Here is a 25075-nt window from a genome sequence, read left to right on the forward strand (position 1 = left end):
ATGATGCTTCCAATATTACTTTCTGTGTTAATAGAGATCACATTAGATGCTGTTATGACCACATTATGATCAATAGGGATTTATGTGGCCCCTCTAATTGTCTTGACTTATGCCCCCTTACTCTTCTAAATGGTGACTGCCTCTTTAGTGTGGTGTATTTCCATATGAACCTGTTGGAGAAATTGTGCACTGGGGTGACTGCATGAATGTGACCATTGGCATCCAGGTTGGTTGGAAAGCCACTCCAGTCTGTGTCTGATGTCCCTTCTTCTTTCTAGCCACCAATACCTCCATTGTCAGAGATAGCCTTAACTGTTTTAATGAAAAATGTCTCCTGATAATCTCCTGAACAGTATTCAACAATGGCTATTCTGATGGGGAATAGCATTTGGATGCCTTTGGTAAATATCACCAACTTTCAAGCTGACACTCACTGGCCCAGATGGCCCAGACTCACAACCCCTATACCAGGAAAAAGGGGGATTTTAGTTTTACAGCTGCCACCACTGTGGCTTTAACTGAAGGCATTGCCAGGGTAATAACAGCTATTCTTGCCTTGACCCAGACAGCCACCACAGCTGAGACTGTTAATGTTTTTTTCTCTAAGTTAGCTGAGGTACTACAGGGACAGGAGGTACTAAATGAACATCTTTAACAAGACATCTACATTTTCCAACAACTGATTGACATACTAGTAGAATCATTGGCCCTTGGTTGGGATAGGACTTTATTCCCCAGATTTCACCAATCTGCCTTATCCCTTAATCAGGTATATAACACCACTGAGGCCTGACAACATTTGCCTCAATATCTTGAAGGTACCTTGTCAGACAAATACCTTAACTATCTGTGCTATTAATGTAGAACATAGATAACCACAATATAACCAGGGTATCTGTGCTCTCTCTAGATGTAGGAATGTTGGGAGCAGTGTGGGACAATATTAAGAGGCTTTTTGACCCCTCGTTGATAGTTACTTGCACTATGAGGGGGGAGTTGTCACACCAAAAATAATTTTGTTTAAGTGTCTCACCCAAAATATCTCCAGGCAGTGCACCACAAATAACGTGACCCTCAATGTGCAGAAAGCTCTCAAAAATTCAGATTGCAACCTCCTAATGAAATGACTAAAGCTTGGATGGCAGACATCCATGAGACTAGTATGTAGGCCGTTTCTCATCTCCCCCTTGCCTCCAGAGTGATATCTCTTTGAGGCTGGTGGTCAATAATGCATAAGATTCTGGAAGACACACAAACTAAGACAGACACAATCCATTATGCTTGGAATCCTCTGAAGTGGAGTTAACAATGTTAAGGCAATATTACCCCAGCTTCCACTATACTGTCAAAAAGTAAAAACAAAAGAATGGAAATGTATATGGGACAGTGCAACCACATCTGCATAGATTATGGTGGTCACACAACCACAAAGGCATCTCCTGCAGGAGGATCTAACTTAAAACTGCCTGAGAGAACAAGGTTTGCTGCAACAGCCATTGACAGCCAATCAGGAACTGCTGTTTAGGAGGGACGCTTTCTTGGGACCAATGGGAAATGGGTCGAAGGTATTGATAGAGCTTGCAGTAAGGTTAGAATGAGCTTGCTGAGTTGTTTCTTAACTGCTTCTGGAATATGTGCCTTGATTCTCTTTCACCTCACCTCCAACCCCAAAGGCAAGTAGGGTCTGGCAGTGGGTGGTCCAGGGCAGAGGCAGCACCATGACACAATTTTCAGCAAAAATTATTAATGATATTTTGTTTGTACATTAGCCCTAGAAAATCTCTAGTTTAATTTAGATCTTAGGTTGCTGATATGAATGCTAACATATACATGATTTTACACATTATAGTCATTATATTATATAAAATAAAATTCTTATTATTGAGGCAGGTAATTGATTATGTATTTTGTTTAGATTTGGATATTATAGAACCTAGAGTGATGGCTAAACAGTGAACTCAGGCAAAAAATTTATCTCTCAAGTTGTTATTTTACTCTGTTTTTGTATACCTCACCATAGAATGACTGTTAAATGGATTACTTGCTAGTGAAGCAGGATCCCTGCACAGTACAAGTGATACACTGAGAAATTATGCTATTCCAGTCATGACACCATAAATATATTGCCCTGAAACATTTCTGCTTGCCTCTCTAAATAGTGCCTTCATTTTGGCCTGTGATCCTCTAATAAATAAACGATAGTTTAGTAAGCCATAGCGAGCAAGTTAGTAAGTAGTTTAGCGCCATATTCATCACTTCAGTGATTCTCTGCAGTTTTCAGCCATGACATTCTTCAGTGATAATCTGTACCCTAGGACTTTTAGATGATATAACCATCTTTTCTTCATGTTCGTATTGGTCAATGATTTTTTTCACAACTACACATTCTAAACTAGAATGGTGAATGAAATGAATTTAGTTTAGTTTTATTAAATTTTCAGTTGTATACTTTTTGAACAAATCATAAAGTTCAAATTTCCAGTGATCTCATTCATGCCATGCATCATTTTTCAGTTACTTACAATCCCCTTCCTTATTTCCCAATAGTCCACTCTTCTTCTCAAATGTGGTCCCTTATACCTTCCTTTCATTCCTTTCCATTCTTTCCTTCTTATTTTCATTTCTTTCTAACATCCTCCTTCCTTTCTCTTTTAGTGTTTGTATTTTTTTAAATCGATGGATATGCATGAGCCTCCAAATATAGCATTCTTTGCATTAAATAAAGATATAGAAAACCAGCAGTTTAGTCACAATAGTGTTGATATAATTTGTAAGAATTTTTTTGTCAGATTCTGCCCTTGAGGAGTGTTTTTAGATCTTCAGACTGAATATACCATCACAGGAACACTAGAGCTATTCTCAGAATAACACCTGACCCATTTGAGAAATCCCCTTATCTGGTCAGGCTTTTCTTCCTAACAGGTATGCTACTGTCACTGTGCTCCATGACACTGGTTCTATATAGACTTTGTATGTTATAGGGCCTCAGCAAATTTCCCATTGTATCATAACTTTGTGGCTCTGGTTTCCTGTGAGGGAATTTCTGATCATCAAGTTTGAGGAATACCATCTTCCATGTTTAAGATGCTTTGTCTATTCATTCACAGCACGTGGCATAGGGAGATTAAAAGAGAGTAAAACAATAGACAGAACATCAGGGTTCAATAATATAGATGCATTAAGTATTGATAAAATCAGTAAGAAAAATTATTTACAAAAGAATGATGATAAGATATTAGAAACTGGAGAATTAATAAAAATGGATTTTGACAATTGTATGAGCCAATATTATGAAACATATGTATGATGTATATGTTTTTAAGAAGATATCAATTTAAGAGTGAAGAGGGCCCAATTCATTTATGTAGAGGGAGAAAAGAAATGTTAAAATGATACAATGATGATATAATTATAATTTAATTAAACTGTATTAAAATAAAATTGTTTTAAAAACACAAATCTGTGCATATTAGAGTGCTTTTTATATCAATAAAATTATTGACTAATTATTGATTAAAGCTTTAGTAAACCATATATATGTATTCATATCTTGACCAGTTACCAAAAAAAAAATGACAAAAAAGATTGTATGAAAATGTAAAGTGAACTACCAGCCCCTTACGGTACAGTATCACTGGCCCTTGTCTGCCTGATCTTTCTCTTTGAACAGATTAATGATTTAGTTTCCACTCATGGAAAAAGCTAAGATACGTACATTTTTAGCAATGCCCTCCATGCTTGGAAAGTACTTTGAAAACTAGATTTTTAATGAAGTTACACTACGAAGTTTGTTCTTTTGTTAGTGGTGTTGATATATTAAATTTATAGACCAAATTGAAGTTCAGAAAAACACAGTCTTAATTATTGACTAGTGATTTTTTGAGGTCAAGAAATAGGAACAATGGCAGTCAGAACAACACTAGCTATCCTGCCTCTTTTTCTAAAGCCCAGCTCTTGATTAATATCTTTTAATTTTTGGATATTTTCTTTATTTACATTTCAAATGTTATCTACTTTCCCAGTTTCCTATACCCTGGAAACCCCCTATCCCATTCCCTCTCACTCTGTTTCTATGAGGGTGTTTCCCTACCTACCAATCCACTCCTGCCTGCCAGTCCTGGCATTCCCCTACACTGGCTCATTCAGCCTTCACAGGACCAAGGGCTTCTCCGCTCATTGATGACCTACAAGGCTATCCTGTGCTACATTTGTACTGTTTGGGTGGTGGTTTAGTCCCTGGGTGCTCTTTAGGGGGTCTGGTTGGTTGATATTGATGTTCTCTCTATGGGGTTGCAAACCCCTTCAGCTCCTTCAGTTCTCTGATAATTGATTTCTTAGGGTGATTTTTGCCCTCGGCTTCTTTTTATGATTTAATAAAACAATGTTGATTATATGTGCAAGCTGAATAATTAAAGTAGAAATGACTTTTTATATGTGTTCAGATTTATAATTCTTTAAAGTTTTTATAAGATTACTTTTAAAGATAAATGGTAAAATAATTTATACATTCTTTGTAACCACAAGTTTCAGCCTGCTAGTAAGAGAAATTGACTGAGAAAATAGTGTTGCTTGCTCAGAGTTTGCTAACCTATAACAGGATGCTGATATAAGATCAAGACGTTATCTGGATATTGTTTGTCTTGATAGCTACCAATCCGTGTCTTGTGTTTCTTGGACTCATTTTCATAGTCACTCATTTGTTTGTGTTTTCATGTTTCCATTATTCTTTTCCAGTTATAGGAAGACATGATAAACTGAACCTCATTAGGTGTCACCCCATGTACCATGAGTGTTACCATGGAAATGTCTAAGCTATCATGCATTCTGAATTTCTGAGCTATTCCTAGTTGTGTTCTCAGTAACTAGAATTTTTCTCACCTCCTTCCTACTGTTTATTTTAGACATCTCTTGTCTCTTCTCCCCTTCCCATAGGAGCTGCTGTCTTTCTTGCTTACCTTGCTACTCAATGACTACTGCCCACTACTGGAGCATGCATATGTATGGGAGCTCTCTTTGTTCCCTGTTTTCTCTGGTTCCTCTATAGGACACTGGTTTCAGTTTTGCAGGAATTAAGTGCCTTTTAGCTATGGCTAATATTGAAATAGTGTTTTATGATGCTGTAGTTTATTAAATTATGGTTCTGAAGTTGGTGTTTAGCTCTCCATTCTTTCAACACAAGCAAGATTATTGAGAAATTTCCTAATATCTCTCCTGCATCACTTTTGCAACTTGAGACTTTAAAAAAGGGGATCAAAATAATACAGCCCAGGAAAAGATCAGCAAAAATAGTACTATTTATTATAGGGATAACTGCTACTCATCTCATACTGTTCTTAGATTTCTCAAGATTTGTATAAATGCTATGTACAGTGAACAGAAAGCAAGTTACTTTAAATAAAAAAGTCAAATGGAATATTTTAGTTACAGTAGCATAATATTTCATAGATATTCCAGATAAATATTTCTGTCAATCAACATCTTAAATTTCTATGCTTATTGTCTTTTCCTCTGAGCCTGGGTTCTCTCTCTGAGACTGGCCTCTCTCTCTCTCTCTCTCTCTCTTTTTTTCTCTCTCTCTCCCTTTCGCTGATTGCTCCAATCTTGGGACTACTACAAACCAAACTACTAGACAATGGGCCTGAAAGTATCACATATGCCTTTAAACTCCATGGGGCCCCCAGTCTCTTGAGAGTTAGGTGCACCATCTCTGAATGAACACAGACCCGAAAGTCCTCTACTGTATATGTGTTGGGGGCTGCATATTAGCTGGTGTATGTTGTCTTTTTGGTAGTCCAGTGTTTGAGAGATTGTGGGAGTTCAGATTGAGACTGCTAGTTCTTCTACAGGATTGCCCTTCTCCTCAGTTTCTTTTAGCCTTCCTAAATGCAACAACAGGGGTCATCTGCTTCTTTCCATTGATTATGTGCAAATATCTGCATCTGACTCTTTTCAGGTGTTTGTTGGGTCTTTCAGAGGGCAGTCATGATAGATTCCTTTTTTGAGCACTTCATAGCCTCAGTAATAGTGTGAGGCATTTGTATCTTCCCTTGCCAGCTCAGCAACTTTGTTTTCAATAGAGGAACTGTTTTCATCAATGGTTCCTTAGTGACAGTTTGGATAGAGCAAGGTAGAGTATTAAAAATTTTTTGGATGGTTTGAGGATTGCATTGAAGCCCCACTGTCTGCCAATTAAATTAAATGTGACTCAATCCCTGCATTAGAGGTTTTCATGGGTATCTAAAGATAGCTAATTGGTCTGATAATTTTTCATTATATCCATGTATATAAGGGGGTTACAAACCCTAGTTCATTCATTCTTGGTATTCACAAACTCTTGGGAATACATTTCACAATTTGACAATTTCAACAAAAAAGGTTTGTTGTGTGGCTAGTGATGGAGTGCAGAATATTATAACATATGTTGTAGTATTTGCAACAATGATTCTCAAACATTGTCACAAATGGAACACAGGCTAATTATCACCCATGAATATGCAATGACTATAGACAAAGTGTATGTGAGGTGTCTCTGCAGTATTCTCTGATATGTTATTCTGTTTTATCCATCTCATTTGCTGTGTTTTTGAAAATGATTAGATATTTCCTATGAACTTCTTATATACTGGTACCTTGGAATATTCTTAGAACACTTTTAAAATTTTTAGATTAATAGTTCTGTCTAAATTCTGCAGTTTATTGTTTATATGAAATAAACATTACTTCAGTTTAGTATATTATGTGCTTCTTTCCTTTCATAGAATATGTAGATGGTGGATTTGAAACAGGACACATTTTTTGGCATATGATTGAGTATATGGGTGAAAATGAACATGCTTGACATGCATTGAAGTGATGAACACACATACACACACAGAAACTTGTGGAACCCATTTAGTTTTCCTTCTTCGTATATATACATTGCAGTAAATTATTTTGTTTTTGGAATTTTTTTTAAATAAAATGTCCTATAGTCTGCATTTTATGCATATCATTATATAACATTTATGTATAGTAATAATATTGAGGAAATGCATTTCTTTTAATAACTATATATATAGCATATATACATCTTATCCTGGCATAGAAAAATGTAAAGAGGGAAATTCAGCATTGTATGCTTTCCTACTGAGTTGAGTCTGCAAAGAAATCTTGAAAGACCAGCATGGCTGTCAAATGTGTGGCTTTAATGACCATATCAAACTCACAGTCTTCCCTTACAGTAAAACTCAAGTACATTAGTGTTGGACATGTTTTAAACTGTTTGATATTGAACAAAAGATAACGGGGGATCCTTGTGTTTAACTTAGCAACAAACTGCACCTGATTTTCTCCAAAAATAACCTTACAGAATTTCACCTAGTTAGCACTCTGGTTTGAAGTCCTTCTGTTTTTGTGAGTCTTCCTATAGTGGTTAAGTAAACTGAAGCCCTAAATTTTATGAAGTGTGGCAAAATTAACCTCAGCAAAGAAATTTTCATATCACAAGTGCCCTAATTCTGGCTTTCCTTTCTTTGTGTCTTTCCATATTCCTTGCCCTAGCTAGGTCTTTAGAAATGTTTCAGTGAGAGCAGTAAAAGTATATAAAAACATATTGAAGGGGATTCATGGTAAGCTGGTATTAAAACCAAAAGAAAACAACAAAAGAAAAATGAAAGATCATGGCTGAGACTAAGTAGGATATCTCATGTACTTTAAGTCAAATAAAGTCAGATCCAGTATTTGGTGCACACTAAGGGGATTCAGGGTGTTTGCTAAGGGTTTAGTGACACCATAATCCGAAAGAGTATTTTTTCAGTAAATTACACAATATCTGTGTTCATAACGTGATCAAATATCCTACAACAGTGAGTTATGCAGTTTTGGACAACAGATTTACAGACTGAAGCCTGGCTGGAGGCTAGCCCCTGCTAGTGATGCTTCTGTAGAGCTCAGTGGTGATTCTAGGTGATGTCCTGACTAGTGCACCAGGATAGGAAGATTATTTAGAGAGTAAATTTGCATTCCACAGAGGCTGTTGCCAAAAATTTGTTCCCCAGGTTCTGTACATTGTAAAGAAATAAAAACTGAATTGTTCAAGTTGCTTTCTGACTTCTAATACACATTGAGATATGAGAACAGCCCACCGCAGATACAAATTTCTTCTACATTTACACTCACCAAAAGTGTTACAAAGTTTATACACTGCCTATACAATCCATGTTCCTGGTAATATAGGCCAACACAGGATTTAGGAAACATTTGGTGACAAGAAATAGACAAGCACACATGAGGAAAAGTGGGATCTATGTGATTGCTTTGAAGGATAGTGGACCTGGACACTCTAGTTGATCATGGAGAGCTAAAAAGCCTATTGCCTAGTGATAACCACAACACTCACTGCTGTGAAATTGAGTGATTTTGTCAACTTTCTTTCATATATAATAGGACACAGTGAAAGTTGCTATTCTCCTTATGTTTGCTACATGCTATAAAGAACAATTTTCAATCTATGCATTTTCCTATTATCTTATCTAAATTTTTAGAATACTCAAAATTTCAGTCAGCTCTCACCTTCTCCACAAAATACTCAGTGAGAAATTTTCTACATTCACAATGACTAGCATTATAGAGTCATTTCATTCCTGTTTTCACACAAAGCTAGCTTATTTATACAGGACAAAGAACATACTCACTTCATCTCTTCTCATATCAATGCTAACTTCCAGTATCTTCAATATACTTAGAGGTCACAAAACAGAAATCCCATTACTGCATCTAAATTGTCATTTTCAGAAATTTACACCATGAACAAAAGTAAGTATGTCCTATTGGGGTACAGAAGTTGCTCACAAACCAGCTGAACACGGATTTCAGTCAGATAGGGACAATTTTTTGAAGGAACGCACTGAGACTAATTTCTCAGGGACATATAAGGTTCTTGAGCTGAAAAATACATCCCTAAATATTTCTCAGTGTGAGCTTACAAGTGCCATAACCACAAAGCACACAATGAGCTCATATGCAGCTGTTCAAAGCTCTGCCTTCTGGTCAGCCCTGACTCAAGCTATTTAAGACATAATAGTTCTTATTGACTTTTAATTTGATGGATACTAAGTGAAGTTTACAGTTGTAGAGTTTCTTAAGCTTAACAAAAATCATGACATACAGAAAATAAGAGGGTATTAGTCAGTGTGTCCGTGCTATCATTCAAGTTATTTTTCTGTGTCAATGACTGGTAGGCATGTTACATCAACAACATGAAGTAGCTGGCAGGCATGGAAGAAATTGACAACAAGTATGATAATGTGACAGGTCTCAAGGTTCTTATTTGCTGAGCCAAACTTTTAGCCATTTTGAATAGAAGATCATTGGAAAACTCCTAGAAAATCCAGAAACCAAATAGGAGTTCAGCTTATATGGCAGTTCTCCCCATCTCAACATACTAAGTCTTGTTCCTTCTAGCTTCAGTGAGGTAGAGAACTTAGGTGATCTAAAGGCACAGCAAGACACATTTGTAAGGACTCTCCAACCTGGTCTGGACAGAACTCAGTTGTCTTGCGGCCTCTTGTCTCAGAGCTGTCCACACTGTTGGTTTGATCCACACCATCACTCTTTAAGGAGTTAACAATACAGTCTGGAACTTGCTCAAATAATTGCCTGCCTAAAGAGATTTTTGAAAACCTAGCCCTTAAATATTTTTGTTCACTGGACTCTACAAGAGTGACATATTCAGGCTTTACCTAATGTATCTCTCTGATATTTATATTATTCTGAAAATGCTACAACTTGTCGTCATAGGCTCTTTTACCCTTTCTCTTTCATCTTTTCTTTTTTTCTTCTTGGTATTTTTGTCAAGCCTGTTTAATAACTATCAGGGTATCCTATCCTAAAATCCATACGTCAAAGACATACAAATGTGTAAGAAGACATTCTAGAACAGTCTGTGCTAATAACTACTCATGTGGAAGTACTAATCTAAGCAACTTTCAAAAGATCACACAAACGTCTAAAAGACATTTAAGTAAATATGTCATTGAACTAAGTATGTCACTTGGCCTCTGTTTCCTTTTTGTTGGGTGTGAAAGTTGTTAAAGTATCTGAGAATTTCGGGATAATATTTGAACAGAACAAACTGTCTCCTTGTAATAGTGGAATCATGTATATCTAGAAAATTGTGATATGCTAGGGAAAAATAAATAATAAAACTCCTAATGTCAGGACTCACAGAGAATCAAATTCATAGAATATATCAACACTTGGGACCTAATAATGTACATTTAACCAACTAAAATGCTGCTTTAATCTCAAAGTAATCTTCAATCACACAAATGTTATTGAATATGTGTGAAATTTGACATTTTTGTGCTGCTAAAATAACTATGTAAGGTGATAGGTAGACTTTTGTATGTATATCATTTCAAGATCAAATGTTTCACACAATATACCTACAATAACTCTATCCAGTGAAGGAAATGTTGACTTCTAAAAAGGTCCTCATATCTTGTACTATGCACTTTCTCACAATCTTCTATGCTATCATGGCTCTGATTATAGGCATCTCCATCAGCTTGAATTGAACAATTGTGGATGAGGAATAGGGAAATAACAGCTTGCTTTATAAAAATGAACAAAGAAAGCAAGTTATAAATAAATAAGCAAACAAAGAGTTGTTGTCAACTATGGTTGTCAACTGACTACATGATATAGTACATGAAACCTGTGCAGCAAATCATACTCTAAAGGCTTTATCTGAATTGGATTATATGAGGTTTTAAGAAAAACTCTAAATCAGAACCATTTTTAGGCAAGTATACCTGGTCGGCTTTGGGAATACTCCAAATTACACTGAGCATTTACTATTAAGGATTTGCATTTCTCTTCAAAAATAAACTCTGTCCCAATCTCTTCTATTTCACTACCAGATTGAACATGTTGGTAGCTTTATTCTTGGTTGTAATACCACAAATATAGAAGGACAACACTATTTGGAGTAATTGGTATTTATACATAAATGATGTATTTACTGTAAAAGGAGGGCATGGATTGGGAGGAAAATGTTTTAAGGGGAGACTAGATATGGAATGAGAGTAGATATGATAAAGATCCAATTTATAAATGTACAAATTTTCAGAGAATAAATTGATTTAAAATAAAAATTAATTAAAATGACAATCCCACAGGACTTCTTGGTTGAAAGTACTTTTTCTCTAGTACAGCCTCCTTGCAAGCTATGATAGCTATGGTACATTTTGAAGAGCTAATGGGTATGTAAGCAATCACCTGTGTGAATACTAAAAGATAGTAACATTGAGAACGGTATCTGTCTCCTTTGCCATCATATATTACACTATTGCTTCTAAGACAATTTTTAATGTTTCTTCCAGTTTCACTGATAAAGTTACAGTGTTTTATGTAAAATTTGATAAAATGTGATAAAATATTAATTGAAATTTATGGTCAAATATAAAAATACATTTAATATATTTAATCAAATTGCTACCTCAGTGTAAGAAGAGAAAAAGTCAGTTCATTGATCCACAATATCAGGGAAGCTTCTTGGAATATATACTCTTGAAATAAAGATACACAACAAGAACAATGTCCTGAACACAAGACACTCTGAGCACTTAAAAGTACACAGATATCTCTGAACAAAAGTAATTAGAAAGATTACTAGTAAGTTCCAGAGGTAGTCCATGTCACCAAGTAGAGGACGTCTCATAGACACATGACTGATGCATATATGAACTCAGATACCATGTCAGAATGCATTTAATCTATTTTATTTATTGAGTTTTACTCATTCAGGAATGTATACTGTCAGACTCCCTATTTTTAAGTACATTTATAGAGACCTCTAAGAATATTAAAAAGAGATCTTAAATCTGTAACCTATTCTCCTGGCAAGTCAGAGTTGATCTCTACTCTGCATTAACTACACTGTTTAAGTTCACTCACAGTTATATATCACAAGAAAACTCCTAGAGTAAAGGCATTATGGAGCTATGTGTTTATGTGTGCTTAATGATCAGCCGGGCATAAAGGATACATTCAAATAGTGGCCAGAGAAAGTTAATTTAAGGATTTTCCTAAAAAGACTCAGATATTTTTTTCACAGGAAAAGACATAAAATGATCCATCATGCAGAATGTCCAGTAATGCAGCACACCGAGACCAAATCCCAGAAGTTGGGGATAGAACAATGATTGTAGAAATCTACTTAGCTTTGGTAGAGCTGTGTTAAGCAGCTCTAGTGGCTTCATTATTCTCCTCACTATAGTGAAAATGGCTGTGCCACAAAAGAGTTCAAAAGAAGCAATATAACTAAACTAACACACCTGGCATAACAAACTGAATTGCATGGTGGAAAATACACTGATAAACCTTGATCAGTACCTGGAGATTGAAATTCAAAATAATAAAGAAATACGTGGCAGGCCAAGTTTCCTGCCCCCCATTGGGAATATGGATCAGCTTCTTACATTATGTGTTCTCAAAGACTGAAAAGGGTTACAATGTCAGGGTGAAAAACTGGAAATTATTATTAGAGACAGCACAGAAACATCATATAACTGGGGATAGAACCGGAGTTAGAAGTACAAACTAATTCTGTAATATGAATTACTACTCTTGGGTACTGTAATTAATTATAAGGGCTAGGAGGGTGTATTGTGTTGATGGATTTAGTTGAGTCTTGAAAAGTAAATATTAACACCACAGAAATGCATGAGTTTCAGTATATTTTTTGTCTTAATTTACATTGTAAAACTTTAATGAGTGAGTTTAAAACTATTTAATTTCCTTAGAAAAGTAGTCTCATTTGAAAAAAACTGGTGTTATGAAGCATATAAATGCACTGTTTTTATTTTTACTTTATATACTTTCCAATTTACTTTTCCCATATCTTTAAGTTTGAAACTGTTAAGCTGAATAATAAATTAACCTGAAAATTGATAACTTCAATATATTACTAGGAAGGAACATATAAATGTTTACAAATGGCTTAAAGAATTGCATGTGCAGCGTGCATTCATACCAGACTTGTAATTGCATAGAACCCATACCAGCTCAGGGTTTAGGTGTGCACATGTAACCAACTGAGTGTTTTTTGAATAACTAATGCATCATTTAACAATAGGTTATAGGTCATTCTCTCTCTCTTCCTCCTTTTTACTTCCCTTTTTTCCTCCCCTATTTTATTTCCTTCTCACTATCCACTAAGTCATGAAAAGATTCTATAGACTGAAAACAAAGGCGCAGGCTGAAAGGATTGAACTGTCTTGATTGACATGGGAAAGTGGGATAGTCGACTGTGTACCAGCAGAAGAGGCTGCAGCCCCATGTGTGATTCTGATGCCCAGTGTGCAGGGGAGAAGCATTTTGCACACTGTTTTCCTGTCTTGCAATTACAAATAAGATCTAAGGGAGTAGCGTGAAAAAACAATTTTTCCCTTTTTCTTTTTTTAATTGCTTTTGTTTAAAATTTGATTGCCTTAACTACTGTAAATATAGCCTATTTTTGCTCTTAAGATACTGAATGGAAAACCCCATTGTGTGTTTCTGGACTGCTTTGGAAATATTTCATCAGATGTATGTGAATTTGGCTGTAATGTAATTTAAAACAAGCAAATAAACAAACAAAAGAAACTGTGAAAATGGCCTTGGAGCATTATCTTTAGTTACTTGAAGAGTTTCTAGTTTGTCTTTAATACAGTTTATGCTAAAATAATCTTTTAATTTAGAGGAGACAATCAATGTTCAAAACAGGCTTTTTTGGATTTTTTGTTGTCATTATCAGTTCTTTTTCTTTTTTCTTAGGTTCACATTCTTCCTTTTTCTAAATCTTAGACTGACATCTAGCTTTGACAATCATAGTATGCTTTGTTTCCCGAGGGAGAATACTGTATAATGTGGTTTAATTTAGTACTATTTGTGTGTTGGTGAACTTTTAAACCGTATACCAACTGCAATAAATTTTATGAATGGAGGAAAAGAAGGAAGAATGAACTAAGACAACTACCCTATAATCAGCTTCCAAAAACTGACACCATTGCATACACTAGCAAGATTTTATCGAAAGGACCCAGATGTAGCTGTCTCTTGTGAGACTATGCCAGGGCCTAGCAAACACAGAAGTGGGTGCTCACAGTCAGCTATTGGATGGATCACAGGGCTCCCAATGGAGGAGCTAGAGAAAGTACCCAAGGAGCTAAGGGGATCTAACCAGTACCCCGGAGCTCTTGACTCTAGCTGCATATGTATCAAAAGATGGCCTAGTCGGCCATCACTGGAGAGGCCCATTGGACACGCAAACTGTATATGCCCCAGTACAGGGGAACGCCGGGGCCAAAAAAATGGGAATGGGTGGGTAGGGAAGTGGCGGGGGAGGGTGTGGGGGACTTTCGGGATAGCATTGGAAATGTAATTGAGGAAATTATGTAATAAAAATATTTAAAAAGACAACTGATGGTAATAGGGTCACAAAAAAAGAGAATGTAAATATTATCATTCTTTGCTCTCAGAAATCTCTGTGTCACAGGAGAGATAATTTAGGAAAGAATATGACTTAAGCCACGAGGAAGTCTCAAAATGCCAGCAGAAAGCTGTTCCTGACAAAATTCTTCATTTATTATGTGAAGGTGTGTGAGGAGCATCAGGTGTCCTGTTCTTGTCAGACACCGAAGGCTTAAGTGAATTGCCTTTCTAGCAGATGAAGCAGGACTGCAAGCCTTCTCATTAATGACAGATTTTAAAGCCACACTGGTGTTTATTTGTCAAAAACAAATGTCCAGCAATGAAATCATACTCCTCCATTGCTGGTGGGGTTGCAAGTTGTACAACCATTCTGGAAATCAGTCTGGTGATTCCTCAGAAATTTGGAAATAGTTCTACATGTAGACACAGCTACTGAGCATAAACACACACAAAAAATGCCCCAACATATAACAAGGACAAATGATCCTTCGTGTTTACAGCAGCCTTATTTATAAAGCTAAAAGGTGGAAACAACCCGGTTGTCCCTCAACACATGAATGGATACATATAATGTGGTATATTTACACACCAGAGTACTACTCAGCTATTAAAAACAATGTATTCACAGAATTCACAGGCAAGTGGATGGAACTAGAAATTATGATCCTGTGTAAGGTAACACTGACACAAAGAAATTCACATGAACAGAGGCAACAAATGGAGCAGAGACTGAAGGGTGGGCCATCCGAGGGCTGCCTCACCTGGGGATCTTCCCTGTCTGCAGACAACAAACCTGACATTGTTGCAGTTGCCAAGAGGCACTTGCTGACTGGACAGGGTGGTATGACTGTTCCTTGTAAGGTTCAGCAAACACTAACCAATATTGATGTGTCCATTAACTCTGAGCAAGGATGATCAGTTTGATTCAGCCCTACCATGTTCATCAAATGGGAGGGAAGGGAGAAATATTTCATGAAAAAGATTCAATATATCAAAGTAGAATGGATAAAAAAGAATGACTGAAGATTATGAAGACATTAGTTCACATTTTGTAATTTCTTTACCCATAGATCTGTGGAGAATATATTTGTTAATAATGGATTACATTTTCTCCCATTGTCTTAGGTTTTGATTACTTGGCATTATAATCTCATTTTTGTGACTTTTTTGTGATCACCCGATACTTCTTTAGAACAGTTGAGCAGATATTTCAAAGTGTTTCAACACACACACACACACACACACACACACACACACACACACACCTTTGTTGCTATATACAAGAAGGAAGAACAAGATGAAACAGTAGTTCTGAAAGAGATCTCCTTTGTTATAGCACACATTTGCTTTTCATTCCTAAATATCAGATCTTTCTTCTGGTTGGTCTTTAATGTTTTTATTTTCAGGCAAAGACTGAAGGAATCAGAGGTCATGAGAGTTAACACACATCCCTGAACACAGGACTTTGTCACTCAGGTTCCTAGTGGGAGTCCAGTTCTGAGCTGACTCCAGGCTTTGGCAAGGGCTCTACTATAACCTACTAAAAAGAGAAAGAGGTCTGGACCAGAGACAGAAGAAACTGATATTCAGCCAATGGCTTGGGACTATAAAAACACCACTTTCCATTCCAACATTTTTTTCTATTGTTTTTTTTTAATTAATCATTCAATTCATTTTCATCTCAAATGATATCCCACTTCCAGGTTCCCCCTCCACAAGCTCTCCAATCCACAACCTCCCTCCCTTCACTCTCCTGTGCTCTCTATAAGGTTATTCACCCACCCACCCACCCATCATCTCCCACCCGACCCCTCCAGTATCCCCTTACTCTGGAGCTTCAAATCTTCTCAGGACCAAGGGTCCTTAGAGATGTTGAGATAGGAGTATGAGCAGTTGGACAACTAAGTTGAGGGCAGATTTAGAGGTGTTTAGCTAGGTAGGAGTAAAGGTAACTGAGCAGCTATATTGAGGGAAGAGTTAGAGGTGTTGAGCAAGGAGAAAAGATAAGAGCATACTAGCCAAGGAAGGCATAGAAGAGCCCAGCCAAAGAGCCAATAAGGCAGTTTAAAAATGAACTTGTGTGTGTGTGTGTGTGTGTGTGTGTGTGTGTGTGTGTGTGTGTGTGTGTGATCTGCAAATCTGAGATAGCTCATGGTAGGGTGTGCACCTGTGACTTTCTAAGAACTCAAAGCAAAGTAGCCAAACTCCACTTGCAGATAGTTGTGAGGGTCTTTCCTTACCACATCCAATATAAATTACAGGTGCAGAAGATTAATCCTGAGCCAGAGGTGGGCAATCATATTCCCCACTAAGTAAGGTATATTTACTCCCTGCAAAGGGGTTGCCCAGGTAGTGATTTCAAAAAACTATGTGATGAGTGAAATGCTATAACTATAGTTGCAGTTTCAAACCAGAATACTTTGATACAAAGACTCTTCCTGATGTTTCTGTACAATAGACCACATTCAAAATTCCTTGGCCATTAACTCTGAGCAAGGATGATCAGTTTGATTCAGCCCTACCATGTTCATCAAATGTGAGGGAAGGGTAGAGAGGTTTTAAGGATGCAAGGAAACAAGCCTCTGTTTCCTGGGCCATGTCCTATCACACCTTTATTCTACAATAGGGTCTTGTTTGCCACTAATGACTCTGAATCTCTGAGTGATAAAGTACTTTCAGTAATGATTTGATGTACTCTCCTGCCCGCACTCACACTCTGACCTTCCATTCCACCTTCCTTATCTCCCCTTCCCTTGTTAATTTAAAGTTGGTGAGAACTAACTGGAAACTACCAAGACAAGGTCCACAGTTATTTTAATATGAAGACAATTTAATATGTGGAGAGACAACACTTCTAATACCAATAAGGTATTATAACATCCACCAAGCAAAAGTAGTTTTTCATAAGAGTCAAAACTTCAGAAAACTGCAGAACTAGAAGTTTCTATATGTCATATATATGCCATATTTTTTTTAATCATTAGAAAGTTTAAGTCACTTAGTTCTATTTGTCACTGACAGATTCTCTTTCCTTGCTCTGATTTACTGTGGTTCATTTCTCACACTAAATATGACCATGTATATTTGTGATGTATCTAATAGAGGCATATTTTCAGGTTATGGAGTATGATAACACATCTATAACATAGATTATAAGCTTGGTTTAAGATTTTATATAACTTGTTACAATGTAGAATCCTCTTGTATATTTGTATGAAAAGAGATTTTTCACATTTATACAATAATCATCAATTTTTAACATCTTAATTTGACCATCATTCCCTAAAACCTAGTTTCTAAATATTTATTTCCATATGCTGTAAGGGAAAGTTTATCTAAGTTCTTATGTTAATCTTCTTTTCTGTAGAAAATTTTTTGGTTTGAGGTGAGACACATCTTTCCAACACTTCCTTTATTTCTTTGTATTGGCTGTGGAAAATAGAATACCTGCATTGAGTGGCACAGAGTAAATAGCACCAAAAATCACTAAATGCAGTCCACATAATAAAAGTACTTAGTTATCTGTTAATTCTTGATGACAGATCTAGGAATAGTTATTGTAAATTCTTCTAGCTTACTAATGTTCAGACCCCTTCCCTGAGGACCTTCTACTACCAGATTCTAACTACCAAACATTCTCAACCTCTCACAGCCAGAACGAGCACCTTCTCTAGAGAATGAAAAGCATATGCTCATTACATGCAATCTCAACAATCTCTGATCTTCCCCCAGATTCTGGACATGAAATCCCAGCGATAAACATCCTAAACAGGCGTAAAGAGAAATTAGGGGAACCACACCCTTCAAAATACCCCCAAATAATATAAAATACCTTAGTGTGACTCAAACTAAGGAAGTGAAAGATCCGTATGATAAGAACTTCAAGTCTCTGAAGAACAAAATCAAAGAAGATCTCAGAAGATGGAAAAATCTCCCATGCTCATGGATTGGCAGGATCAATATAATAAAAATGGCTATCTTGCAAAAAAACAATCTACAGATTCAATGCAATTCCCATCAAAATTCCAACTCAATTCTTCGACGAATTAGAAAGGGCAATCTGCAAATTCATCTGGTATAACAAAAAACCTAGGATAGCAAAAACTCTTCTCAATGATAAAAGAACATCAGAAAATTGGACATAGTACTACCGGAGGATCCATCAATACCTCTCCTGGGCATATATCCAGAAGATATTCCAACTGATAAGAAGGACACATGCTCCACTATGTCCATAGCAGCCTTATTAATAATAGCCGAATGCTGGAAAGAACTTAGATGTCCCTCATCCTTAGTTGTGGCAATTTTCATGGAGATTGTTTGTGATAAGTAGATCTGATAACTAGCCTTGAGTTTTTATTTCTTGTTCAGTCTCAGATGTAAGGGAGATTTCTGGTATTCACAAGGCCGAAGTATTTAGATTTGTGTGACCCTCTTCCGTGTTTATGATTTATCTTATGGAATCTGTAGGCTCTGTGTGTTTGTGTGTGTGTGTGTGTGTGTGTGTGTGTGTGTGTGTGAGAGAGAGAGAGAGAGAGAGAGAGAGAGAATAATTCACATATAAGTCTGTACCATGTGTTTCAGGATACTCCTTCAGTGTTGGTGGGATTACAAACTGGTACAATCACTTTGGAAATAACGTTCCAAAGTGATTTCTAGTTCCTTAAAAGACTAGCAATTTCTACATGAGGACAAAAGATACTCCAACATATAAAAAGTACATGTGTACTGTTATGTTTATAACATCCTTATTTGTAATATCCAGAAACTGGCAACAACCAAGACATCCCTCAACAAAAGAATGTACACAAAAAAAATCATGGTACATTTACACAGTGGAATACTACTCAGCTATCAAAAACAATGCCTTTATGCATTTTATAAGCAAATGGATGAAACTAGAAAATATCATCCTGAGTGAGGTAACCCAGACCCCAAAGGATATACATGGTTTGAACTCACTGATAAGTGGATATTAGCCCAAAATCTCAGAACTCCCATGGTATAACTCACAGATTGTATGAAGCTTAACAAGAAGGAAAGCCAACGTGTGAATGCTGCAATTGCATTTAGAAAGTGAAATAAAATAATCATGGGAGGCAGAGGGAAGGAGGGAACTTGGTGAGGGAGGGAAAGGGAGGTTAGCAGAATCAGGTTTGTGGTATGAGAAGAAACAGGGTAGAAATCCAGAGGATCAGGAGAATGAATAGAAATGTGTAGCAGGGGGAGGGTACAGGGGGCCCACTAGAAAGTCCCAGATGCCAGGGTTGTGAGAGGCTCCTAGGACCCAATAAGGATGACATTAGCTGCCAGGGACTCTGGTGGAGTCAGCTTGACAAAGCGAAAGCTGGGAAGCTGGTTCATGAAGCAAAGAGTTTCAAGGAAACTCCCTTCCCGGGGGCCTGGCATTTTCTCCCTAATCTATATAAACCATAAAATTAATTTTTCCATTCCCACATTAGTCTAGTGTATAGATCCACGTGCACTCTATATAGTATTACCTTATAGTAAATGCCTTTTAAGATTGTATTCTAACATAGCTAAAGCCTTTTTCCAGTGTTCTTAGATTCCAGATAGCAGCAAGGAGCTTAACCCATTCAGTAAACAATTAAGCACTTGCCATTTTACTCAGCTGTTTACAGATAGAGACTAAAAGTCTCACTGAGATAGAAATCTTTTACTACAGGCTACTTCCATGTCAAGTATAAGTTGATATACTACCCTGATAAGGGGAAACTCTCCAGACAAGATAAGTTTTACTAGACCTAAGAATTTAGAGCTCTGTGATAGTGCATTACTCTTAAGGCCTGTCAAGAGTTAACAACCCCCTGATGCTTTTAACCTTAAAGTGTGAAATTCTTGCCTGGCATTAGGCTGATCCTAGGCAGGGCTTGTTATCCCTAATGTAAACATTTAATTAGTCCCTGTAAATTCCTTTCTGCTGTAACTGGTGAATTTCAGTGTATCTTGTCTTTTTGTGATTTGTATCTTCTGATAATTCGTTGTTATATAAGTCTGAAGCTCAACCAGAACATTACATTCAGATTCAACACATCTTTCGTGTATCTGTCTGTCATTTTCATCCGGAATCTTTGTCCATCTGCCTAAGAAATCCCGTTCTTCACAGACCAGGGACCCAGATTGTCTGTGGCAATTAGCCAAAATACCCAACACTAGGGAGATAGAACATGAAAAGACCATATCCAGTAGATAGACATGGCCCCTAGTTGAGGAATAGGACCATCCACCCATCTCAAATTCTTTAACCCAGAATTGTTCCTGTCGAAAGGAAATGCATGGACAAAAAAATGGAGCAAAGGCTGAAGGAAAGTCCATACAGTGACTGTCCCACCCTGTTATCCATTCCATCAACAGACACCAAACCCTGACACTATTGCTAGTGCCAAGAAGTGATTGTTGACAGCAGTAGCTGTCCTCTGAGACACTCTTCTAGAACCTCACTAAGACAGATGCAGATCCTCACAGTCAACCATTGGACTGAGCCCGAAGAACCCTAATGGAAGAGTTAGAGGAAGGACTGAAGGAGCTGAAGGGGATTGCAAGCCCATGGGAAGAACAACAATGTCAATTAACCAGATGCTTTATACCTCTTAGGGACTAACCCACCAACCAAAGAGTAAAGATGGGTGATTCCATGGCTCCAGCTGCATATGTAGCAGAGGATTATCTCATTTTTTGTCAATGGGATGGGAGGCTCTTGGTTTTGTGGAGGATTGATGCCCCATTGAAGGGTGATGTGAGAGGTGTGAGGCAGGAGTGGGTGGGTGTATAGGAGAGTCTCTCTTAGAGGCTTAGATGATAAGTCGGTGGGGTTGGGTGCTTGTGTAGGGGAGTGTGGGAAGGGATCTAACATTTGGAAAGTAAATAATTAAAATAATTAATAATAAAAAAGAAAAGTCAAAGAATCCTAGAAAGCATGTACCAACAATCACGCATTTTCTCAATTGCCCCATGTGAACTTCATGGTAAGACATGTTATATGCCTTACACTATACATATTGTTTGATGGAGAAACCCACATTTAACTACCCAGGAATCTTTCCATGCTGGCTGTCTTTATAGTGCTAGAAAATGTCTCTCTGCATTTTCTAAGTAGTTTAAAATTAATAATTTTCTTATCCATCACTAAACTTTTCATGCTACATTAATGACCTGCCAGGTCCAATGCATTCATAGTGCAACTGTTGTAAGACTACTTACTCGAGTAATCAACCACAGTCTTGATTAGAAATCAATGCCTGTTCTTCAGGAGAGAATTCAGGAATGATACTGCAGATGCTGGTATCAAACATGCCAAAGGAATTTTTAGGTCTTAGCAGAGAACATACTAATTTTATTTTTCTAACTGGTCATTTTATCAAACTTCCATTTAAATATTTCTGTTTATTGCCATAGTTACATGCTGGTGAATCTTTGAGTAGATTAGACTCTTATGAGAGTTGGTGTTGATTAGCACAAAGGTGAATAACTACTTAAAATCCTGAGAATAAGGAACTGTCATTATTCAGTTATATTTGGGACATCCAAAACCTGTACTGTGGTCAAACAATATTAAGGAAAAAGTTGTGGAAACTAAATGAATGCTAGAGGATTGGAGAAGTACTCAGAAATGTTTTCTCTATAAATGATATGACTGTTTAAACATGACCTCCAAAAGTTATGGTTAAATGTATATACCCCAAGAAGATCAAGAGCAAATTCAAGAAGGAAGGATGAAGGTGCTCTAAATATTCCAACCCTACCTGCAGACATTTCTATAGTAACGAATACTACTAAGATAGCAAGTGTCCAGTTTCCTTAGAAATGTGGTCACTGATAATGGTAAAGAGAGTATATTTCAGCATAATAAGACAATGAAAATCAAACTCAGGGATAGCATCCTAGTAAATGATTAGAAACTCAAAGCACTTTCATTGAAATTAAGAACAAGACAAGGAAGGTCACACTTCCTGTCTTATTCAGTACAGTATTAGGAGTCGTAGGTAAGCAACAAGAGGGAAAGATATAAAGGCGATAGGAGTAGGAAATGCCGAAATCAATTAATTATAATTTAAATATGATATGATTCTATAAGTAAAAAAATGTGCTAAATATGCCACCAGAAACTGCATAATGCTAATAACCACATCCAGCAAAATTCCAGGATAAAAAAACCTGAAATGTTATGTTTATGACATAAATAGTTTGAGAAAGAAATCATAGACAAAGTATTATTTACATTATATAAATATATAAATTTATGTTATACATAACATTGTTATATTTTTATTTGTAATGTACATAATATTCATATATAAATTATTTATTTATATATCAATTATATGTATATATAAATTGCATACATATATACATACATACATACATACATACATACACACACACACACACATACAAACATATATGATACCTGCGAAAGGACATAGCTCTTTGTACCTCTCTGTTCAGGAGCCTACAATAGACTGCACTGGGTCTTCTATACATATGCTATAACATTCAGTTTAGTGTTTTTGTGGGATTCCTGAATGTGTTAACCAATGTGTCTCTTATGCTTGTGCCTGCTCCTGTGGTACTTTTCCTTCTATCAGGTTGCATTCTCCACCCACAACATTATGTTTTTGGTTTATTTTATTATATTTCATTTTGCTATGTTTAGTTGCTATCATTTGGATGTGCTTTTCTAATGAAAGACAGAAAGGGATTGGACCTAGAAGGAAAGGGAGGTAGGGAGGAACTGGGAGGAGAAGGAAAAAGAGAAAACTGTAATTTATTGTGTTAAAATTAATTTTCAATAAAAATAAAATACAACACCATTTTATAATGAAAAACAAAATACACTTACAAAAACACCTGCAAACAAACAAACAAACAAAAACAAAAACAAAAGACAACACACACTCTTTCCTATTTATCTGATGGAAAATGAACAAAAAATCACCATGCTATTTTGAATATCTATAAACTTCAGTAAAATCAAGGGACAAAGCAAAATAAAGAAATACATTATATATCCAAAGAAAGTTCTTACTAATTCACTAGTTTATTGTTTAATCTGAACAACATAACAAAATAATAATAATAATAATAATAATAATAATAATAATAAATAACAAATATATAAAGACACTAAAGGACTGTAAACATTCAAATTAGATTACATTATGAAATCACAGAAAAAAAGGTTTATTCTCTACTACTGTATACGTGTGTGTGTGTGTGTGTGTGTGTGTGTGTGTGTGTGTGTGAAAGATATCCCATCTTTTCATATGTTGGTAGTTCACACACCTGAATTTACTCTCCACTACTCTTTCTTAAAGCCACTTTGGACTCTTCATTCCTGTGTTATAGGTATCATAGTGTCAAAAGTCATATGTACCTGATGATCCTTTCCATCCCAAAACTGAGACCTACCATTATCTGTTGTGTCTTCCCTCTGATGATAATCTCTATGTTAACCCTCAAGTGCTTTAATCCCTTCCCATCCTTCAGGGCACAGCAGAATCTGACTTAAATTCCCTTAGGAATATTATTTTTATGAAACATCCCTGTAAATATAATTGTTCTTTTTTTCTTCCTGACTGCAGTTTGTCCTACACACCAATAATCCACAGTACTGTCAGCTCTTTGAAATGTTAATGTTCACCCTGTAAGAGAACTGAGCTGATGTGACAGGGCAGATTGAAGCATGAAGGGGAGGGGCACTGCAGACAACACAACACAGGACAGGACAAAGGAAGCCAGGTCCTGATCTCATAGCTTTCTCATCTGATTCTTCAGCTAAAGACTTGAGATCTATAGAATAATGTTCTAATCCCAACAAATTTGCAAAACTTAATGTGCACAAATCATGTTCTACTATGAATCTACTATGAAAGAAACGAGGGGTCAAAGTGGGAGCTGACCTTGTTTGCTGTATTGCCTTCCTGTCCTTTCCTAGGGTGGATGTGACAGGCATCTTTGGCTGCCTCTTCTCTGAGCAGGACCTGCTGCACTGACTTGACTAATCACACTCCCAACCCCCAGCCTGTTTTAGAGAGCCTGCACAGCCTTCCAATCACGCATGCGTGGATGTTTGCCAGGCTGCAGGCATTCAAATCTTTTGTAAAGCTAATGACAAAAGCAGGTGGCCATGAGCTGTAAGCTGTCCTATTGCTAGTATGAAAGAGGAGGGTCTTCATAAACCCCTACATAAATTGGTCAGGAATATACTCAAGATGTTTTCTGTGCAATGATGACTACATAATATTGAATTATATTCACCTTCATATCTCTATACCAAGGAAAGAAAAAGTGCTTAGAAAAATTGTAAGCAAACTAGGGAAATTCCAAAAGCTGTAGATTCTTGTAGTACCATCAGGAGAAATCACTATCGATTATTAAAAACTGCTACTTAAACAACATTCTGCATTAATCAGGTTTTACTTAATTAGATGTATCTTTAAAATTTCCTATGTGTTCACGAAAAATAAACCCTTAGGATGAACGTAATATTTGGTTTAATAAAAGCACTGTTTTATCATTCAGTGATGAAATTTTTTCCTCCTGTCTTTAAATAAATGTTACTATGATATATTTTTTTAATTTATTTTCATTTGTTTATTTT

General features: G+C 36.5%; 1 protein-coding gene and 1 long non-coding RNA gene across 2 annotated transcripts in view; both read right to left on the bottom strand.

The window, feature by feature from the left end:
* The window catches only part of Snhg14 (small nucleolar RNA host gene 14), a 1177441-nt gene extending 1152967 nt beyond the window's left edge, over nucleotides 1-24474 (bottom strand). Inside the window, exon 1 of the long non-coding RNA NR_146211.1 lies at nucleotides 24375-24474. This is a non-coding gene — a long non-coding RNA (small nucleolar RNA host gene 14). The remainder of the gene's footprint in view (nucleotides 1-24374) is intronic.
* Snrpn (small nuclear ribonucleoprotein N) overlaps nucleotides 1-24474 on the bottom strand; it is a 467683-nt gene extending 443209 nt beyond the window's left edge. The window contains exon 1 of the mRNA NM_001349690.1: nucleotides 24375-24474. The gene's annotated coding sequence lies outside the window, so the exon portion shown is untranslated. The remainder of the gene's footprint in view (nucleotides 1-24374) is intronic.
* Nucleotides 24475-25075: the final 601 nt, after the last annotated feature.

This window comes from Mus musculus, chromosome 7 (genome assembly GCF_000001635.26).
Source record: "Mus musculus strain C57BL/6J chromosome 7, GRCm38.p6 C57BL/6J".
Lineage (NCBI taxonomy): Eukaryota > Metazoa > Chordata > Mammalia > Rodentia > Muridae > Mus > Mus musculus.